General features: G+C 41.1%; 1 protein-coding gene and 1 non-coding gene across 2 annotated transcripts in view; one reads left to right on the top strand and one right to left on the bottom strand.

Moving 5' to 3' along the window:
* Window positions 1–18,025, bottom strand: part of SLC9A8 (solute carrier family 9 member A8) — a gene marked incomplete in the record, with an annotated part of 719,342 nt that overhangs the window by 696,279 nt on the left and 5,038 nt on the right.
* On the top strand, window positions 5,341–5,531 carry LOC128646291 (U2 spliceosomal RNA). Its single transcript, XR_008400252.1, has one exon. It is a non-coding gene; the product is annotated as a U2 spliceosomal RNA (small nuclear RNA).

Raw genomic sequence — 18,025 nt, 5'->3', positions numbered from 1 at the left:
CAAAATAAATATTCAAAATCATTGCATTGTGGGGCATGACCAGAAACAATGTTGATTTTCAGTTCTAAATAAATTGCATTTCAGACATCTAGTTTTGTCTTAATTTCTGTTCCTTTTAAAAAAGAACTTAGGCAAGGGGCGGAGCCGAGCACAGTCTGAGATAGCCGCATTAACCTGATGCTCTGTGGTAAAAAGAGCACAACAGGAGAGATACCAAGGATCCATAGTGATGTGATCTGTTAAAACAGAGGAGAAACCACCTAGAATCAAGCAAGCAAAGAATCAGTGAGACTTATTCAATGACACTTATTTAAAGTATATTGGAAGCACTATACCGGATTGCGCCCCTGCATACTTGGCTGGAGACCCCGTTTATGGAAGCTGCCCATATGGAGTAGGATAACCTCAGAGGACCAGAATAAGCAATGAAACGGCTAAGAAAGCACACGAACACTGAAGGGACACTTCAAGAAAGAAAGGGCAGCAAAATACAGCTGTAAGATCACCGGGGTGCTCGGAAGTAATACCCGCAAGGAATCTTCAGAAAACAGTAGAAACGCTGAGGTAAGCAGAATCATCACCGCACAATACAAATAATTAGCAGAGCTCAGGAATGAATACTGAAATCCTATAGCTAACTGCTGAACCCCGAAGGAATCACAACAAGGCTACCCACCATTCCAGTAGCAAAAATATCCCATCTACCCAAGAACAGGACTTTATAAATTCATATTTATCTACAAAACCGATCATTAATACAATAGAAATAAAGGTCAGTCATTTTCCCTTTGACTTAGAGAGCTGACACTAGAGTATATCAAATTCACAGGTTACATAAGGCCTACCTCAAACAACGACCACTGTGGTTAACAACAAGACAAGTGAATTGCTCTTACTTTAACAATTACAGACTAAGCTGTACAAATTACATCGCCATAAGGCCTACCTACACATCGAAGGCCGATATTACTAACAGAAGGTTAGAGTTTTGCTACACTTATACCACATGGCTACCAGAAAATCGCAAAAAGCAGATAAAGGGGCTAAACCCTCACAAACTTAAAGGGACACTGAACCCAAATTTTTTCTTTCAAGATTCAGATAGAGCAGCAATTTTAAGCAACTTTCTAATTTACTCCTATTATCAAATTTTCTTCCTTCTCTTGGTATCTTTATTTTAAATGCAACAATGTAAGTTTAGATGCCAGCCCATTTTTGGTGAATAACCTGGGTTATTCTTGCTGATTGGTGGATAAATTCATCCACCAATAAAAAAGTGCTGTCCAAGGTACTGAATCAAAAAAGAAGCGTAGATGCCTTTTTTTCAAATAAAGATAGCAAGTGAACAAAGAAAAATTGATAATAGGAGTCAATTAGAAAGTTGCTTAAAATTGCATGCTCTGGGGGCGGAGTCTAGCCACGCTAGGAGATGGCAGCTAGTTAGAAGGGCTCCTGTCTCCTATGTCGACTTAGAGCCGAAATGGTGGCATACCCAACCTAAGTTTACCCTCCAATCCATCCTCTTACCCCCTAAACACACCCGGTACCCAATATAAGCTTCTAGGGTGACTGCCTGATTTACCCCCTAAAGCACCGACTTGTGGCCTACCGCCGCACACCAACATCAAAGACCGCGACTCACCTGGGATCATACTCAGAGCCGGGCGATAAGCTGAAGACCCCGGAGCCACATCAGTGTCACTGCTCACAAGCCTGATAGCTAGGTGAGATTGCGCAGGGAGCGGCAGCGCGAAGGGGACAAAGTTAGCAGCGGGTGGACGGACCCCCCTCCCCAATAGTCAGGAAGCGGCTATATTACCCCATAGCTTAGAGCAGGAGGCACAGAGACTTACCGCAACTTGGTAAAGCGGTCTGGACAGGCGGTGGAGCTTGAGACCCGCTGAAAGGCACAAGGGGCTTTGGATCCTGGAGTAAGAGAGACGCTGCAGCTGCATACTTTCACTGCACAGCTTAGACACACGTGGTGCTGGGTTCATTTTCCTGTAGGGCCTGTTCAGAAAGCTTCACACAGATCAGCCAGCCCAGGATCTTCCAGCAGACAGTCTGCTGAGTAGCTGTTCCTCCTTATGTACAAACATTAAAAGTAAGGCTCTGGGACATACACGTATAACACTCCCTTAATCACAAAATTAACTCAGGGAGAAGCATCAACCTCTTTCTCACAGTTTCAGAGTTTGACACAGGAAAGCTCAATTCTGTTATGTTCTAAGCAGACAGAAAAATCTAAATTTTGAGCTCCCACAACAAAGAGGTAATCTTCCCTGCATTTTATCTATAATTTTGAACTCACTTTAACAGAACCCACCCTAACTAGAGACACACAAATACCAACAAGGGTACCACAGGCTCTGAGCAGGGGGATAGTATTGCAAGATACTAACAAGGCAACAGTTGAACACCCTGTTTAAAAGAACCTATACTGTCAAAGAACTTTGAGCAGCGACTTAATCAGGTAAATTGTTGCAATAACAACTCTTACCTAGATATTTAAAAACATACTACTCCTCCTTCTGAAGTCCCAGTGATGAGCTAGGTGAACAGTATAAACACCGCCCTGGGGAACTACAGAACTACTTAAAAAAAGAAAGTCACCCCTTTCTGCATATCACCCTGGCATAAATAAGCAGGTTAAGTCCTTCACCACCTCATTATTTATTTATTTCTATATCTCATTCCCTGAAGCCTAAAGCCCATCCTGAGAGACCAGGGGATGCCTTGCAAGAGGCAAGTTAAAGGCGATAAAACTCCCTCTTCTAAAACTTTAAATCAATACCTAGTGCCAAAAGAACTGCACTCCTCCACCGCAGAAAGACCTACGGACCCACAGACACCCTCATCTGCACAAGCCAATATGGATGATCCTGAAGCAGGGACTTTTCTCACCAAAAAAGACATCTCTCACCTATCATCAAAAGATGATATAAAAGTTGTTCTTCACTAAATGAGGACTCTATTTGGTGACCTAAGGAAAGATCTAGGAGCCATGGAGCGAAGAGTGGTTTCCCTTGAAACAAGCCAAAGTGCAATGGCGACCGAAATTCAGACTAATACCTCCTGTGTCCAAGAATTAGATAACAGAGTCCATACGCTATCTGACAAGCTGGAAGATTTGGAAAACAGGACGCGCCGCAACAACCTCAGAATACGAGGTGTCAGTGAAACCATCTTCCCCCCGGCGATTGAGGGCTATCTCCAAGCACTCTTCAGAGTAATTAAAGATGACCCCTCAGCTAAAGACATTCAAATAGAAAGAGCCCACAGAGCCCTGAGGCCCAAGCCCCCTCCTAAAGCCCCGCCAAGGGATATAATTGTCAGGTTTCTGAAATACAAAGACAAAGAAGACCTTCTCCGCCATGCAAGAGAAAAACACCCAATAACGCATGCCGGTGAGGAGATCCAGCTGTTCACTGACCTCTCCCCTACTACTCTTCTAAAAAGGAGGGAACTGTCTCACGTCACCAACACTCTGAAACTGCACAAGGTGCAATATAGATGGGGTTTTCCAGTCTCAGTGATAGCTTCGGCTAATAACAAAACAGCTATATACAGACCGGGAACAGATCTTAACCACTTTTATAAGGAGCTTTCGCTCCTGGTGGAGGTGTGGAGTGGGGGACCCTCACCCGCCGGGGCAGAAACCCAGGAGGAAATAGATTGCCCAGGAACCTCCTCCAACCAGAAATGAGCTCTTTTGTGCTGCCTTGTAATTATTCCCTCATGAAAGCTCCTTCGAAGGACACACTCACTTACTAAACGAAGAGCGGACCATTAACAGAGGAAGAGATGAGGAGAGAAGGAATCAACAGAAAGCGATGCTGAGCTCAGGCCGCACATCTCTCACAAGCCGTTGTATCCTTTTTATGGTTTAATCTAGTCAAGCCCAGGCATACAGAAAAGCTGTGCCAGTATTCTTGACTGTGCTTTGTTTCAGGAACATTCACCTTGCTTCCTGGAGTTATTGACTTTGTTTTTAGTTTAATGCATTGAAAAGTTTGCTTGTTTAGTGTTTTTACTCTCTTGTTTCCCACACAGGTACCTCTTCTCACGGGACGTGTCTACGTCCCCATCTACATCCAAAGATATTTCTTTAATGTCTAATCTAATGTATCATTTAGGGGAGTTACAGCACTTTATCATTATGTATTGTTAAAATCTCTGTGAAACGTTTTCTTGTTAACCAGTTGTATTGTCCACTGCTAATAGCACACAGATGTTTTGCACTAGAGACAGTCGTCCCTTCGTTGAGGGGTGGCCCTCACACCTATAGGTCTCCTTGCCCTTGAGTAATGAAAAAGTACTACATGCTGTAAGATAAACATAAAACACTCCCCCTCTTCTAGAAGAGGGGTGCCAAGCGTAGAGCACTGTACCTGGTGCTTCGCCCCATGTCTTAACCACAGGGTACCCTTCAATTCTCCCCTCCCCTCTTCCCTCCCCCTTCCCCCTATACCATAAACCCTTTCCCACCCCCCAAGCCACCATTTATCTAATACTCTTCAAAATTGAATTTTCTACAGAGTCGATCATAGAGACACTTCCCCAGTGTAGTTACCTTTCAAACCAAAGGTTCCCTACTCCCCTTTTGGAGTAGCTGTTCTTTTTCTTCCTTTACCTCAAATAAGGCGTCGGGCTCTTATCCCAACCTTAGTCTTCACCTCTCAGCCCGGAGCTATCCTCCCTCGCTTTTACCCATCTCTTTCAGCTCTTTCTTAGTCCTAGCTCTTTTTCGTTACCCTTACCCTTTTCCTCACTTCTTCCCCTTTCTTTTTTTTTTTTTCTGTCTGTTCCAACATGCCGCAAAGTAGGTTTCAAGACCATGCCCTTAGGCTCACTTCGATAAACGCAAAAGGTCTCAACAGCCCAGGTAAACGCTCAATTGCAATTAGAGAATTGAATAAACTAAAAAGCCAGATCATTCTACTGCAGGAAACACATTTCCAGAAGGGACGGGAACCCCTTTGGTCTCCCAGACACTTTTCCACGTCCCTTTTTGCCTCGGGCCCAGTTAAGAGAGGAGGAGTGGGAATCCTATTACATAAAACACTACCTCTAATCACCTCACACCTCGTAAAAGACCCAAATGGTCGATATATACTTCTGGTTGGCTCACTATATGGTCAACCCATAACAATTCTAAACGTATATGCGCCCAATCAGGCACAAGACAAGTTTTTTTAAAAACATTCTGAACCTCCTTATAGACCATGCCAAAGGAATAACATTCTTAGCAGGAGACTTTAATCTATGTCTCGACCCCTTATTGGATACCTCAAAAGGTTCTTCCAGTGTACCGGGTCAAACTCTTAAAAAGGTTAGATCATCGCTTCTCGGCCTTTTGGCTAAGATCAAGTGTAGTATCTGTTCTTATCAGTTTAATATCTGATACGCGCCCTATCTGGGTGCCATATATTAAATGGATTTTTGAAACAGGGAGATGGAAGAAGAGCTTGCTCTGTCCACTCCACGCATTGACCTGGTATTGCAGTACCTCCAGGACCGGTGCACCCCTCTCAAAAAAAAAAAAAGGTTAGATCAACTCTAACTAACCATACTCTGCATGACACTTGGAGAGTCTTGAATCCCAATGTTAGGGACTACTCCTTCTTCTCTGCTCCCCACAACTGCTACACACGCATTGACTATGTGATGACAGACTCACACGGCCTCTCTCTCATTACACACTGTGACATAGGGAACATCACCTGGTCGGATCATGCCCCAGTCACCTGCTCAATTCAATGGCCTGAACTACCGGTTCTTCATAAAATATGGAGACTAGACGATTCACTTTTGGACAATCCACTTGTCCTTGAGGAGGTAAAAAGAGACCTCTCTGAATACTTTTCCCTTAATGGCAATACATCCTCCTCTCCAGCTATAGAATGGGAGGCCCATAAAACAGTGATCCGAGGAACCTTCATCAAGCATAGCGCCAGAATTGCTAAACAAACTAGAATATATCACACAGGCCTCTTAGATAAGATTAACAAACTGGAAAATTCACATAAGCAAGACCCCTCTAATGACTCCTATAGGCAGGAACTCATGACTGCAAGATCCGAATTAATATAATACCTTAAACAATATTATTACGAAGGGGGTAACAAACCGGGCAAGATCCTGGCTAGAACCTTGCGTAGGAAACAATTATCTACATATATTCACTCCTTATTAACTAAAGAAGGCTTAACGACACAATGCAGTAAACTTATAGCTTCTAATTTCAGGGATTACTATAAGACTCTATATAATATCAACACCTCTAACCCCTCAACAGAACATCAGACTGCTGACGTGAACTTTGCAGAACACATGACAGACTTCTTCAGTGACCTCAACCTACCCACTCTAGATGAATCCGAACAAACTGTCCTTGCCGCTGATATTACACTAGAGGAACTGCTCCAAGCCATAAAAGACACTCCTCCCGGTAAAAGCCCAGGTCCAGACGGCCTCACTTCTAGATATTATAAATCCCTTAACTCCCTGTTGGCCCCCCACCTGCTCCAACTTTTTAACAATTTAAAAAACGACCCCACTCTATCTAGCTCACTTCTTGAAGCCCACATCACAGTTATTCCTAAAGCAGGGAAGCCAGCTAACCGCCCGGAGAACTTCAGGCCCATATCACTCATAAATGCGGACATGAAACTATTGGCCAAAGTACTCGCTAACAGACTTAATAAATATCTCCCTAAACTGATAGCCAACGACCAGGTAGGCTTTATCCCGGGCAGGGAGGCCAGGGATAATACTATCAAAATACTGCAATTGATAACTCATGCCAAAACCACAAACACACCCCTGGTCCTCTTCGCGACAGACGCGGAGAAGGCCTTTGATAGGGTCCGTTGGTCCTTCTTGCAAAGAGCCATGGTGGAAATGAACCTCCCAGAGCCCTTTATAAAGATGGTTATGGCCTTATATTCCCATCCAAATGCCAGAATTAGAGTCAACTGGACCCTTTCTGAGTCGTTTACCATCACAAATGGCACGAGACAGGGCTGCCCTCTATCCCCCCTGCTTTTCGCCATATCCATGGAAGTCCTAGCTCAAAAGATCAGAAATACCCCAGCAATTAAGGGGATAGTGGTGGGAGAGGTTGAACACAAACAGGCCCTCTTTGCAGACGATGCACTATTTTCTCTGACCGAAATTGAAACATCTATCCCCGCACTAATCAAAGTGATGCACAAATATAGCAAAATTTCTAACTTTCAACTAAACTTCTCTAAATCAGAATTCCTTAATATCAATGCTAACTTGAACCACATCACACAGTTAAGCAGCATTTATAATATCCCTATAACCCAGAAAAAGTTGAAATACTTGGGGATCTATCTCTCTTCCTCTGCACCGGACCTGTTTAGATTTAACTATAACAATATAAAGCATGACATAACTCGAGATCTGTCCTCCTGGAAAAGTAAAAAACTCTCTTGGTTAGGCAGGATTGGAGTGCTCAAAATGAACATTCTACCACGAGTTCTTTACCTCTTCCAAACCCTTCCTATCCCACTTCCAGAAGGGTACATCTCACAACTGCAAAAAATCTTTGATCAGTACATATGGGACGGAGCTAGACCAAGGATCCCTAGGAAAACAATGTACCTTTCAAGAGACAAGGGCGGGCTGGGGGTCCCCTGCTTAGAGAGATATAAACAGGCAGTCACACTACAACATGTAGTAGAGTGGGCCCACAACTCCAACGACAAAGCGTGGCTACTCATAGACAGACACATCTTTAAGTTACACAACATGGCTACCTTGGCCTGGACTAATCATTCCAAAAGACCCAAAATGATAGATAAATACCACATAACAGCAGGCATACTACAAGAATGGGATAAACTCATAGCCACAAGCACGCATATCTCCACCAAAAGCGCCCCACTTACCCCAATTATTGAACAAATAGATCTCCCATATAGTCGCCTAGCATATACTAGAACACAACCTTACAGCCTAAACACAGGGACGGTTCTATTTGTTACAGGGAACGGGAGGCTAAAAACGCAAACAGACATGGAGGAAGCCCACGAGGGGATTTTCTCCTCGTGGCTGCACTATCACCAGTTGCTCCACTTTATTTCCCATCATAAACATAAAGAGGACCTTGGAAGAAGGCTAACGCCTTTCGAAGAGCTGTGCACCACAAAGACGACTCCCTCACACCTAATATCTAAACTTTATAAGATACTTAACACCCCTGGACCCCTGAGCCTCCCATCCTATACATATTCTTGGAAGAAAGAATTAAACTGTGATCTACAAGACGAAACATGGCCCCAAGCATTCAGACTAACTAAAAGATCCTCTGTTTCGGCTACCATACAGGAAATTCATATTAAGCTTCTATGCAGATGGTATTTAACTCCATCTCGCTTGCACAAAATATACCCCAAGCTTAGTAACACCTGTTGGAGGGGCTGTGGCGAAGAGGGATCCATGCTCCACATATGGTGGGGGTGCCCCCGGTTACAGCAATTTTGGCATGACACGATAACGGAAACATCAGAGATCTTAGGAACAACAATTAACCACAGCCCAACCACCTTACTCCTCTCCTCTCACTCCCTAAATTACCCCAAATAGGCAAACAACCTTTATTACTAATAATGCTTACTGCAGCTAAGAAACTTATCCCGAAGTTCTGGAAAACCCAAACCGTCCCTACTGTTGCAGACTGGAGAGCAACAGTTGATGACCTCATCTCCCTCGAGAGATACCATTACCTCAAAACACACAACCTGGAAGTGCATGAGATGATGATAGCATTGTGGAACAGACAGATATAGCGCCTGAACGGTTCCGTTCTTAACACCTGAACCTGTTTTTTTTTGTTTTTTTCCTCTCTCTCTTCCCCTCATACCCTCCTAACCATCCGTGCCTGCCTTTCTCTCCCCCTAACTTTTCTTTACTACTGCACCTATTGCTTGTTTATTGAAAAACGCAATTTTTTGCCCTAATTATCTGTATAACTCTTTATATGTGTCTGTATCAATACCTGTTTAATTTAAAATGGAAAAACCTGTAAAGCATAGAGAGACAGTATGTAAACCTTTGCCACCACGTCTTCTGAACCTTGCTTTCTCCTATAAATATGCTGCCTTAAAGAATGGACAATCTAGACCAGTAGGCCTAATATACGGCTTGAAAACACCCTAAAAGACTGTTTGGACTTATGTATAGCTGGCTTACTCAATTACTGTTGTTTTTGTCATTATACCTTTATTGTCATTCTGATTTACTCAATAAAAAAAAAAAAAAAAAATTGCATGCTCTATCTGAATCACAAAAGAAAAAATGTGGGTTGTGTCCCTTTAAGGCCCTAAGATGAACTCTTATTTTAAAGCACTGCAAACCTCAAACTCGGATGAGGACATCTCAAATGCTCAAATAGATGAATATCAAGAAACAGCACCTACAGAAAACGAGACGCCAATAACTTGTTCTGATCTAAAAGAGTAACCAACAAAAGCTGATCTCACAACCTTTTTTCAACAAGTCAGCCAAATGATAAAAGAAGGTTTATCAGCAATTACAGTCGTATGCAAAAGTTTAGGCACCCCTGACAATTTCCATGATTTTTATTTATAAATAATTGGGTGTTTGGATCAGCAATTTCATTTTGATCTTTCAAATAACTGAAGGACACAGTAATACTTCAGTAGTGAAATGAGGTTTATTGGATTAACAGAAAATGTGCAATATGCATCAAAACGGAATTAGACAGGTGCATACATTTGGGCACCCCGACAAAAATATTGCATCAATATTTAGTAGAGCCTCCATTAGCAGAAATAATAGCCTCTAGACACTTCCTATAGCCTGTAATGAGTGTCTGGATTCTGGATGAAGGTATTTTGGACCATTCCTCCTTGCAAAACATCTCCAGTTCAGTTAGGTTTGATGGTTGCCGAGCATGGACAGTCCGCTTCAAATCACCACACAGATTTTCAATGATATTCAGGGTCTGGGGAATGGGATGGCCATTCCAGAACATTGTACTTGTTCCTCTGCATAAATGCCAGAGAAGATTTTGAGCAGTGTTTTGGGTTGTTGTCTTGTTGAAATATCCAGCTCCGGCGTAACTTCAACTTTGTGACTGATTCCTCAACTTTATTCTCAAGTATCTGCTGATATTGAGTGGAATCCATGCGACCCTCAGCTTTAACAAGATTCCCAGTACCGGCACTGCCAACACAGCCCCACAGCATGATGAAACATCCACCAAATTTTACTGTGGCTAGCAAGTGTTTGTCTTAGAACGCTGTATTCTTTTGCCACCATGCATAACGCCCCTTGTTATGACCAAATAACTCAATCTTTGTTTCATCAGTCCATAGCACCTTCTTCCAAAATGAAGCTGGCTTGCATACCTCACGTGACTCGGTTTGTGGCGTGTGTGCAGAAAAGGCTTCTTCCGCATCACTCTCCCATACGCTGAATTGTTGAACGATGCACAGTGACACCATCTGCAGCAAGACAATGTTGTAGGTCTTTGGAGGTGGTCTGTGGGCTGTTTTTGACCGTTATCATCTTTTGCCTCTCCGATATTTTACTTCTGGCCTTAACAAGAACTGTGCCTGTGGTCTTCCATTTTCTCACTATGTTCCTCACAGTGGATACTGACAGCTTAAATCTCTGCAATAACTTTTTGTAGCCTTCCCCTACACCATAATGTTGAACAATCTTTGTTTTCAGGTCATTTGAAAGTTGTTTTGAGGCCCCCATGTTGCCACTCTTCAGAGGAGAGTCAAAGAGAACAACAACTTTCAATTGGCCACCTTAAATACCTTTTCTCATGATTGGATGCATCTGTCTATGAAGTTCAAGGCTTAATGAACTCACCAAACCAATTGTGTGTTCCAATTAATCAGTGCTAGGTAGTTACAGGTATTCAAATCAACAAAATGACAAGGGTGCCCAAATTTATACACCTGTCTAATTTTGTTTTGATGCAAATTGCACATTTTCTGTTAATCCAATAAACCTGATTTCACTACTGAAATATTACTGTGTCCTTCAGTTATTTGATAGATCAAAATGAAATTGCTGATCCAAACACCCAATTATTTATAAATGAAAATCATAGAAATTGTCAGGGGTGCCTAAACTTTTGCATACGACTGTAAAAAAAGGATGTGGCAGACCTAGGTGGAAGAGTAGCTTATTTAGAAGAACAGGCAGAAGATCAAATCTCGTGTTTGTGGTATTACTTACAAGAACAATGGAAACACAAGAATCACAGATTGATTTTCTACAAACTAAACTTGAAGATCTCGATAACAGTGGTAGGAGGCAGAACTTACGCATCAGAGGAATACCCAAGAAAATATCCCCAGAGACCCTCCAACCCTACCTGCAGAATATCTTTAAACATCTTCTGAATGATCTACAATTGTCTGAACTATCCCTAGACGGGGCACATAGGGCTCTGAGACCCATGCCAAGGGACAATGACCCTCCTAAGGAAGTTATACTAAGATTCCATAAATATAATAAATATACGGATAAAGAGAAAATATTATCACCCCAAGGATTCCCACCTCCATATTGGAGTTTGTTTGTGGGTTACCTATGTTTAGGTTATGTGTTTATTGGTTAAATAGTTTGTTTTTATGTTTTATCCGGATCAATGATTTATGTTTTTATCTATTTCATGGCACTGGGACACACTTGACTCAACATCTACACTTCTTTTCCTTCCCAACATCCTAACCTCTCTCTCTGGATGGAGACTCAAGGTATATTCAGGTAGGCGGTCTCGCCAAAGAACCACCCTAATGGATATAAAATCTAGGAACATTACATTAATTTCACAAAATTGTAAAGGGCTAAATTTTCCCACTAAAACGCTCTATAGTAGGGATAGACCGATATAGTTTCTTCAGGGCCGATACCGATTATTGACTGCCTTTCAGGCCGATAACGGATACCAGGGGCCGATATTCTGTACATTTAAAGTTTTCAAAAATCAACACAATTTCTACACAAATCTGGTATAAACTGAACATGCTTATTAAAATTTTAAACATTTAAAGTAAACAACTGGGGGGGGGATGCTTAAAAATTAACTTATTAAATGGCTTCCCAAAACATAGAAAAATTGCATAAATCCCTTTTAAACTGCACACTGATATAAAAACAAAATTTATGCTTACCTGATAAATTTATTTCTATCCGGATATGCGCTCAAGAACTTGTGAGAATATCACTCCTGGCCAGCAAGAGGAGACAAAGAGCACCACAACAAAGCTGTTAAGTACCACAAACCCCAGTCATTTGACCGAAGGGAAATGGAAAAAGGAATAACACAAAAGGTGTAGAGGTGCCTGAGGTTTAGTCAAAAATAACTGTCTTAAATAAAGGGTGGGGTCGTGGACTCACCATATCCGGAAAGAAAGAAATTTATCAGGTAAGCATACATTTTGTTTTCTTTCCTAAGATATGGTGAGTCCATTACGTCCTCAATTACTAGTGGGAACCAATACTCAAGCTAGAGGACACAAGTGACTAGGGAGGGAAAACAAGACAGGCAGACCTAAACAGAAGGCACCACCGCTTGAAGAACCTTTCTCCCAAAGGAAGCCTCAGCCGAGGCAAAAGTATCAAATTTGTAAAATCTTGAAAAAGTATGCAAGGAGTACCAAGTTGCAGCCTTGCAAATCTGTTCAACAGAAGCTTCATTTTTGAAAGCCCAAGAAGAAGAAACAGCCCTTGTGCAATGAGCTGTAATTATCTCAGGAGGCTGCTGACCAGCAGTCTCATAACCAAAACGAATTCTACTTCTCAACCAGAGGGTAAGAGAAGTAGCAGTACCTTTACGTTTCCCAGAAAAACAAACAAACAGGGCAGAAGACTGGCGAAAATCCTTAGTCGTCTGTAGGTAGAATTTAAGAGCACGCACAACCTCCCTTCTCCAGCCCTTCCTGAAGAAAGGTCAAAATCCTAGGAATCCTGACCTTACTCCAAGAGTAGCCCTTGGATTCACACCAATAAAAGGTATTTACGCCATACCTTATGGTAAATCTTTCTAGTAACAGGTTTACGAACCTGAATCAAGGTCTCAATTACTGACTCCGAAAAACCACGCTTAGATAGAACTAAACGTTCAATCTCCAAGCAGTCAGATTCAGATAAACGAGGTTTGGATGAAGAAATGGACCCTGTGTTAAAAGGTCCTTCCTCAGAGGCAACCTCCAAGGTGGAAGAGATGACATCTTAACTAGGTTTGCATACCAGGTCCTGCGAGGCCACGCAGGAGCAATTAGAATTACCGATGCTCTCTCCTGTTTAATACGAGCAATGACTTGTGGAAGGAGAGCAACCAGAGGAAACAGGTATGCTAGATTGAAATCCCAAGGAACCGCCAGACAGAACATCTATCAGAGCGGCCTGCGGATCTCTTGACCTTGAACCGTACCTTAGAAGCTTGGCGTTCTGCCGAGACGCCATCAGATCCAACTCCGGCACCCCCCATTTGAGCGTTAACCTGGAGAACATCTCCAGATGAAGAACCCACTCTCTGGGATGAAATGTCTGTCTACTCAGAAAGTCCGCTTCCCAGTTGTCCATTCCTGGAATGTGGATGGCAGATAGACAGCAATTGTGTGCTTCCGCCCACTGAACAATCCGAACCACCTCCTATATGGCTAAGGGACTCTGAGTTCCTTCCCTGTGGTTGGATGTAAGCCACTGAGGTGATATTGTCCAACTGGAACCTGATAAACCGGGCTAAGGACAAGTGAGGCCAAGCCATCAGAGCATTGTAAATCGCTCTCAACTCCAACATGTTTATGGGGAGAGCAGACTCCTCCTGAGTCCAAAATCCTTGCGCCTTTAACGAGTCCCAGACTGATCCCCAGCCCAGTTAAATTTATTTTGATTTGCTCCATATCGGTACGTTTCTGGCCGATACCGATATTTTAGAAATTCAAAATATAATAATAAGGGTAATATCATTTTTATTCAAGAAACCCATTTCCTTAGAGGTAAAGAGCCATATCTTCAATCACGGGAATACCCTACAGTCTACACTCACAGGAAACCAAAAAAAAAAACTAATGAGGTGGGTATTTTATTCCACAAGCATACACATTTTCAAGTATTAGACAAACATATCGACAAAGATGGTAGATTTTTAATATTAGTGGGACTGTTATTCAATCGCCCAGTTACATAAGCTAACATTTATGCCCCAAATATAGGTCAAGCACAGTTTGTAAAGTATGTAACAAATTGTTAGAGGTCAAGAAGGGATCTTTAATTCTCGGAGGGGACCTCAACATATCATTATTCCCACAAGTAGACTGCTCCCATAGCAGGAACACCACTTCATCCAACACCAGAACCTCCATTCTTTGCTCACTTAGGGAATTAACACTTATGGATATATGGCATACAATTCACCCTAGGTCACGTACCTACACTTCCTATTCCAACCCTGCCAGATCTTACTCTCTCATTGACTACTGGTTTGTTGACCATGGGACTTAACCACTAATAACTGACTAACATTTCCCCTATATCATGGTCAGATAATTCATCAGTATTAGAGATAGATTGACCCTTGACTCCTCTCCGCCCATTTTCTTGGAGACTAGATGAAGCAATGTTACATGACCCCTTAGTTAAAACACAAATACAAGAAAATATCAATGAATACTTTCAAATAAACTTGAATATCCCTGTTAATGCTCAAACAAAGTGGCTAGCACATATAGCAGTCCTTAGAGGAACCCTAATAAAGCAAAAAGCTATAATAAAAACGCACATTTACAGCAAAGTACCAGACCTTAATTTAAAACTTACATAAAGACGAACTAGCGCATAAACACAATTCTCAAAGACAGGACTTACTAGACACACTGAATAAATCAAGAGAACTCCTAAAAACTCATCTCCATAAGGAAGCTTGCAAGAAAGCACTATATCTAAAAAAAATATATATATATATATATATTTTCATGGAGAAAATAAAAAGCAGGACCCCTACTTACTAGAGCCTTGAAACGTAAGATCACTCAAAATTATATTTTTAACATAACAGACAAGCAAGGCAAAGACCTTTTAGAACCTAAAGCTACAGCAAGCACATTTAGAGATTATTATGGGAACCTATATGACATCCAAAATCAAAATAACATCTCAGAGACTAATGCCTTAGACTTATACCTTCAAAATACGGAATTGAACAAAATCAGCGATACTGACTCGTTAGAGGGCCCAATCACTCTACAGGAAATATTAAAAAAGTCATAGACAAACTGCCATCTAATAAGAGTCGAGGTCCAGATGGGTTTTCTAACCATTATTATAAGATATACAGAGACTCTTTAGCCCCACACCTTTTAGTACTTTACGAACAGGTTGACCAGACCGGTAAATTTCCTCTAGTAAGCCTTGAGGCACACAATATCAGTCATTCCCAAACCGGGTAAATCACCGAAACATCCTAGCAATTATAGACAGATTTCACTACTAAATACAGACCTAAACATTTACACCAAGATTCTAGCAAATAGGATAAACCGAATTCTACCCCAGATTATCCACTCAGATCAAGCTGGCTTTGTGCCTGGTAGAGAAGCCAGGGACAATTGAATTAGAACACTACAACTAATTGACCATGCAAAATTCACAAAAACAGAAATGGTAGTTATTTCTACAGACGCTGAAAAGGCGTTTGATCGTCTTGATTGGAAGTTCCATTTTGCGACACTCCGTAAGGTAGGCATAGAAGAAAAAAATGCTGAGCAGAATTAACAGTTTATACAAAATTACCCACTGCAAAAGTTATTATCAGGCTACATATCTACAAAGAATAATAGACTGGCACTGCAGTCTAAAAAGCATGGACTCACACATTTTACATGCACCATCGCCTGGAGCTTTATGCTGTATAGCAAAACAGAACCAACCACCATGGTTAAAAGCATACTCATTACTCCAACAAGTATTTGATTCATGGGATACCATTATCAGACGACACGTTGAGATCCCCTATTTCAGCTAATGCTGAACTGCTAGGAGGGATAGAATTTGACATGAACACCACAACTAAAGGGAAATGGGGTACACAGTCCCAATCTATAAATTACTTAGAGAAAACAAGCTCAAAGAGAGACAAGATCTAACTGACATTTTGGGTTGAGTCTTTACTAAATGTCTGAAACATCGTCAAATACAACACTTCTTGCTCACACATCCATCCAGAGAAGCACTAGTTAGACCCCTAACTCCATTTGAGCAATTTTGCGCAGTAGAACTTCCAGCACACAATACACTCTCATGGGCCAGAAAACTTTTAATAACGGCAAAAAATACTAAACTTCCAGAGTATATGGAGAGATTGCATAAAGACATAGGCAAAACACTCACAGAAATGGAATGGAAACGCATTCTAAACAAAAAAATCTTTGTCCTAAACTAGATTCCTAGATACCAATTATAAATTATTAACTAGGTGGTACTTTACAACAGCTTGGAGTACTTTAATAAATGGACAGTCTACTCCAAAATGTATGTTATTGTTTAAAAAGGCAGATAATCCCTTTATTTACCATTCCCCAGTTTTGCATAACCAACACTGTTATATTAATACACTTTTTACCTCTGTGATTACCTTGTATCTAAGCCTTTGCAGACTGCCCCCTTATTTCAGTTCTATTTACAGACTTGCATTTTAGACAATTAGTGAAGACTCATGAATAACTCCACAGGAGTGAGCACAATGTGATCTATATGGCACACATGAACGAGCAGTGTCTTGCTGTGAAAAGCCATAAAAATGCCCTGCAGGGGTTTAGAAACAGGCAGAAATTGAGATGTTTAAATGTTATAAAGTATATAACAATGCTGGTTGTGCAAAGCTGGGGAATGGGTAGTAAAGGTGTTATCTATCTTTTTAAACAATACACATTTTCATTGACTCATATCCTCAGACTCATATTTCCATGACTCAAATCCTTCAGAAAAATCGGGATTACCCATATTGGGATAGCAAAATTTATATTACTAATGCCAAGTACAAATAGTGCCCTTAAAAAAAATTGGTTTAATATTTTTGGGAAGAAATTAAAATTTAATGTGTTGAAGTTATTTCAAGCTATATGGTGCAAATAGCATTTCCTCATATTCAGATAATGTATCATAACCAGACTCTAAGAAACAATCGACTACTTGACTAAAGCAGCTATACTATATTTGTCAAAGTCTGGAAGTGCCAGCCCTAAATCCCTTTTACTCACACTAAATCTTCTCTGTGCTATTCTAACTCTCTGTTCCTTACATATAAAATTCCTAATACATGTAGCCCTCAGTTTACGCCGGGGTTAGGTTCCAGAAGGAATGGTTGTAAATTGAAACCCAGTTTATAATGTAAGTCAATGGGAAGTGAGGGAGATAGGTTCCAGGCCCCTCTCAAAATTGTCATAAGTAACACCTAATACATTATTTTTAAAGCTTTGAAATGAAGACTTTAAATGCTAGACAGCATTATAAACCTAATAAAATAATCACACAACACAAAATATATAATTAAACTAAGTTAAATGAACAAAAACATTTGCTAAACAGAATTATAAACCTAATAAAATAATCACACAACACAAACTTCACTTGCATTTTTCTGCAAACAGTTCTTTCTATGCATTCCAATCTGGACTGAGTTATAGACAGGAAGATCTTGTTCCTTTGAAATTTGCTCGATAGCTCAGGTCTGGTTAAAATGATTAATTTCAGCTTGCTTGGCTTTGCTGCAACACAAGCGGACAGCTCCACCTACCTGCTATTTTAATAAATGCACTGCTTCTCAATGCTTTTCAATAGCAGTCACATGACTGGAAAAAAGGTTGTTATTCTGAAACGGTGTAAATTGAACCTCTGTAAAACGAGGGCCACCTGTACATGAATTAATTGCTTGTAGCTCATTTTTCCTAAGAAATAACGAAATGGCTTGTAAAACAAAGAAATCTAGGGAAACTGATTATCTTGATCA

Source organism: Bombina bombina, chromosome 1, assembly GCF_027579735.1.
Source record: "Bombina bombina isolate aBomBom1 chromosome 1, aBomBom1.pri, whole genome shotgun sequence".
NCBI classification, from domain to species: Eukaryota; Metazoa; Chordata; class Amphibia; order Anura; family Bombinatoridae; genus Bombina; species Bombina bombina.
The sequence above is the reverse complement of the archived record's forward strand: the minus strand, read 5'-3'. Positions and strand labels throughout refer to the sequence as shown.